Raw genomic sequence first — 5,650 nt, forward strand, 5'->3', positions numbered from 1 at the left:
GTCTCCGGCCACGCTGGGCTCGGTTTCTAGGGAGGACACGGACCAGCTGAGGAGGGTGGGGCGTGTGTCCGTCGTCGCTGCCGGGCGCCCCTTCTAGTGTGCCTGGCACTGGCACTCCTTGCACAGCCGACTTGATACCTGGAGTCACCCTCCCGCCCCCACCGCGGGGTGAATCCTGCTGCTGGGTCACATGTGGGAGGGGATCTCTGAGGCCATTTCCAGCTTCTGAGGACCCACGTTGTTGGCGCCTTGGAGGCTGCAGCAGAGGCTCCAAAAGGGGTATTTTTAGCTTGCCTGAACAACCCTGACTATGCAGGAAGTGACTTGTGAGGAAAGGGGTGTTCGTAGCAGAGAGGAGTTGGCAGGCAAGGTTAAGCCTCCCTTGGGGCCTCCAAAGTCAAGGCCAGGGATGGCTGAAATGGGTGTGCTCAGCTCGCCAGGAGCTGGAGTAGTTGGGAGGTTGGAAGAACACACTGTCCAGTGGCCATTGCCTTCTGGGCTAATTGGTGTTACTGTTCAATTTATTCTGAAACCTAAGGTTACTTTCAAGGAGGGGGCTTGGCGTGGACACAGGTTAGCCAAAACTAAGAGAACATTGCTTTCTGCTGTACGTCCCCCCTTCCGCAGTGAGCTGGCCAGGGGCACCTGTGGAGCCTGGGGCAGGAGGGGTGGATCTGTTGCTCTGGTGGAAGGTACTAGGTGTGTGTTCTGTCCAGGAGGCATGGTGGCAGTGACACCCCGGAGAGAGAGATTCAGGGCCAGGCTCTGCCCTCCTTGCCACGTAGGGCTGTGTGACCCTGCACCAGTGAACTAACCTCTCTGACCCTGGCTTTCCTCTATGAGCGTGATGGGATGAGGGGCTGGGGTCCCCCACTCTACAATTAACAGTTCACCCTGCACCACATCAGGCACCTGACATGCTTTGGTGTCACATGGTGTCATTTTATCAATTTATTCGTGCACTCAGGTGTTCCTGCTCTGTAGCACTTACCCAATGTCCAGGTGAAGTTGGTCAGTCTTTACTGAGCACTTAACATAGTGCCAGTGGCTCTGCTAAGTGTAGGTACAGGGTAGTGACCTCAAAGGCACAGGCTTTGCCCTCCTGGAGGGTGGGAGGGGTCACACGCAGCCCAGGATGGAAGGGACAAGAGAGGATCCCAGGGGTGGGTGTGGAGGCAGTATTGGGAATGGGGACCTCCACTTCTCTTGCTGTCCAGCCTGAGGACATCATTCACCCAGGGATGTTTATCCCGTATATCCCCATTTCCCAGATGGTGCCCTGGAGAGTGTAGTTCCAGGGAATATTAATGCATTTGAAGAAAGAGGGGACCTGGGTTCAAGTAACTTGGGAAAATACTGGATTCAAGTTTTCTAATATGTAGAACAGCGCTTGGCACACAGAGGGGGCTGAGTCAAGATTTTGTTGATGGGGGAATCTAAAACCAGCCACCCACCATAGTCTTTAGTTGTGCTTCTGTGCACCTTGGTGGAGGGGCTTAGGTAGGTTGTAGCACACAGTGTCTTCTGAATATAGTCATGAGACATGACAGTCTGGCTCTGGTGTACACCTGGCCATCCTCAGAGGAGTGCCTGCATGTGCACACATGTATACATGTGTGTGCATGGGTTGCATCTCTGTACATGTGTCCATATATGCTTGTATGTACTGGTATGTCTGTGTGTGCATGTGTCTATCTTTGTGCCCAGATTTGTGTATATGCATGTGTTGTATTTCTGTAGGTCTGTGTTTCTGTGTCCCTGAGTAGGTGGCATACATTTACCCATCTTCTCCATTCTGCATCCCTCCCAAAGAGGTTGTGGGCGTGGAGGGAGTTGTCTCTGGCCCCAGTGATTTCTTCTGACTCCATGGACTTTTATCCATCAGTGGATTTTGCATCTTCCAGTGCCTGTGGATAGGGGTGGGTCAGATTCTTCAGCACCATGGACAGACACACTTTACAGCACCCCCCCTCTGTGGGTATCAGAGGAGCTCAGCTCCATCCACATGCATTATTGGAAGTCCAAGATTAAGGTGCCAGCACAATTGGTGTCTGGGGAGGGCTTTCTGCCTGGCTTGCAGATAGCTGCCTGCTCACACAGCAGAGAACATCCCTCTTGTGTCACTTACAAGGGTACTAATCCCACTCATGAGGGCTCCTCCTCTCACCTCCCAAAAGCCCCACCTCCTATCATCTAACTAGGGATTAGGCTTCAACATGTGAATTTTGCTGTTCAGCCCACAGCACCTAAGTTTGTCTGCTTCATCCCTGCAGTTCTTCAAGTGTGGCCCCTGCACTGGCATTGGCATTACCTGGACACGTTAGAAGGCAAATTCTCGGGTCTCAACACAGACCTACTGACCTGGCAGCTTTGTGCCTGGGTTCCTGTGTTCCATTTGAATTTGCAGCCCTCCCTCTCCAACTGTCAGGACAGGGAAGGTTATGCTGCAAAATCATCCCCACAGCTTGGGGGCTCTGCTCCTTGCTGTCGACTTTGGGACTTAACCATCACCCATCGGGCCAGGGGAGCTCAGCAAAGTGTCTACCCATCTTTAGATCTCATCCCAGAAGTGACAATCACCTCTTCTGCTCACTGTCCATTCCCCCAGCGAAGCACACAGCCACACCTGACTTCCTAAGAGCTGGGAGTGCGGCACCTACTACACACGGGATATTGGCGGAACCATTACATGATCTCCCTGGGCACAGTCCAACATCCTGGTTCTCAAATCAAGGGGGCCTCTACCACAGCCTCATCTCACCAGAATCTAACTTCTCTCTTGTTCTATGTCCTGCAGTCTCAGTGACAGCTCCCCTGTTCCTTTCCTACTTGGCTAACTCTCAGCCTCCTGGTGCTACCAACACCAAGACTGGCCCAGTCATTTCTACTGCTCAGCCCGAACCTGGGCTGAAGCTACTGCACCCACCACCCCACTAGCTTCCTTCTGCTGCATGAGGGACAAAAATAGTACCTTGTATGTTGGATCCAGGGTGTTAGGGAGCACACTGGGAGCTGTGGGTCTGCAGGTGCATTGTCGTAAAAAAGATGAAGACCTTGCATCTTTTGTATTTACCTGGTTGGATTTGGAGAACATTTTCCTAAGTATCTCAAGAATGGAAAAGCAGGCACCCCATGTGTTTAGTACTAATCTGAAAATAGATCAACTACTACAGGCCCACACCAGAGAGAAACAAATTCAAGAAGGGAGCAGGGGAGGCTCTTGATTAGTTTCCATCTACCTGGCACAAAGTCGGGGTGAACCACTCAACTACCATTCAGACTTTGGACTTTACAAATGCAAATAATGCAACGTAGTCAGATGTACCCTCATATTATTAACCCATAATAAAACTAAGAAAAAGATAATGTTCAACCAAACCTTCCCTGGGGGCCCCTAAGAAAATGTGGGTCTCTGCCAGCTCTCTTCTGCCACCACCTGGATTCTCCAGACCTGCAACGTGTGAGAAAAGCAGAGATGGGCTCAGATGAAGCAAGGGAGAGGGTGTTAACAAGGCATGGCATTTCAGTGGGTGGGTCTGAGATGGACCTTATTTACTGAAGTAACATTCAAGTAACATGGAATTAACTCCCTTTAAAGTGCCCAATTCAGTGGCATTTGGTGGACAACCATAACCTGTAATTCCAGAACATTTTCATCTCAAAGGGAACCTTGTAACTATTTTTAAAAATGTTCTTATTAAGATATATACACGTAGATCATGAATACATTTATGCATTTGTGGGGTACAATGTGTTGATTTTTTATACAATTTGGAATGCTTACATCAAATTAATGAGGAATCTTGTAACTATTAAGCGGTCACTCCCCATTCCCACCTCCCCACTGGTGAGCATTAATCTGACTTTATCCAGGCCTCAGGCTAAATCCAGGGCAGTAGCGGCTCTGGCTCTGTGTATGGCAGACAGGTTGGGGGCTGTCTCGGAGATGAGCTTCCTTGTCTAGCAAACATTGAGTTACTCAGCAAAGGATGGCTCATGAAGACTACGGTTGGGGTGGTGCAGGGTAAATTCTTTCTAGGATCCTGGTCAGCAACTTAACTCGTTTTACCATCTTGTTCAGATCAACCTTCTAAGATCAGGCCTCTTTATTCTTTAAAGGGGGATGTCTAAGGCACCCAGCTCCCTGAACTGGGCAGACCAGAGGTCAGACGTTCATTGTTCTGCCGGATTACAGGGAGGTCCTACCTGTGAGGGGGGACCGCCTGTATGATAGGGTGAGGGAAACCAAGGCAGAGGATCCACCTCAGTCCTACCTGGATTCAAAAATGTTTGCTGCTTAAAGCTGCTGAGTGTGTAGTGATGTCAAAAAGCAATAGACAACTGATCCCAGTGGGTTCTTAATATTGGTAGAGTGAATGTTCCAGCCTCTGTGAAAGCGGCTTCCTGGAAACTCACCTCCTCTTCGGACTGACCCTGCGAGGTAGGTATGATCTTTCCTGTTTTATGGATTAGAAATCAAAAGCCCATGGAGGCTGACATTTGTCGGAAAAAATCATTTAAAAGAGCCAAGATATGAGCACAGATCTGAATCAAATGTGACACTGGGGACAGTGGCTATGCCTGCAGCCCCAGCTAATCAGGTGACTGAAGTAGGATGATTGCTTCAGCCCAGCGCTCAAGACCAGCCTGGGAAACACAGCAAGACTATCCCTAAAAACTTGGCTTCTTCCTTTGACCTTTCCTTTTAGCCTATAATTTTACAAAGGGAATGACACATAGTATATAAAAGTTGGGGGTTGGGGGTTGGGAGTGGGTGTGGGCAGTGTTTGAGATAATCCACTGGACACAGGAGGCAATGTCTACATTGGCTACGTTGTTTTTAGTTGTAAGGTGATAGCTTTAAAAAGGCTAGAATAATACTGCTTTATTAGTATTTAACACAAACATCAGTGGTAGCTGTCTCACCCCATCTGTATGTCAGAGTCACATGTTCCTGGAGTGTCCAACTTAAGACTTTGGCACCCTCACTTGTGCCAAATCAGGTCACACTGGTCCGATGTCCAAGCATCATGTAAACCGAATCTCCCAGACCATGTAAGTGTTTCTGCCAAGATGACAAGATAATTCTAATACAAGCACAAATAAAAGGCAGGTTCGACCTTTTGCCTACACCTGACAAACTTTTCATTATTACGGGCGCCTGTAATCACAGCTACTCGGGAGGCTGAGGCAAGAGGATCACTTGAGCCCAAGAGTTAGAGGTTGCTGTGAACTGTGATGCCACAGCCGAGGAAAAGCCTAAGTAGTTTCCAGGTGTGAAAGATGCTTGAGTTATGGATTCACATGCAGCACAGTGAACAGCATATGAAGTCAATGTGTGTTTGGAAGAAAACATTCCAGGTAAGAGAATGGGCTCCAGGTGAGAGCTAGTGTGTAGGGACACAAGAGGGCTACAAAGTTTGTGTTTTAAAATAACTGAAAGGCTGAACATGGTGGTTTACACATGTAATCCCAGCACTCTGGGAGGCTGAGACAGGTGTATTGCTTGAGCTCAGGATCTTGAGAACACCCTGAGCAAGGGTGAAAGTCTGTGTGTACTGAAAAAATAGAAAAACCAGCCAGGTGTGGTGGTGGGTGCCTGTAGTTCCAGCTACTTAGGATTCTGAAGCAGGAAGATCACCTGAGTCTA

This window comes from Nycticebus coucang, chromosome 10 (assembly GCF_027406575.1).
Source record: "Nycticebus coucang isolate mNycCou1 chromosome 10, mNycCou1.pri, whole genome shotgun sequence".
NCBI classification, from domain to species: domain Eukaryota; kingdom Metazoa; phylum Chordata; class Mammalia; order Primates; family Lorisidae; genus Nycticebus; species Nycticebus coucang.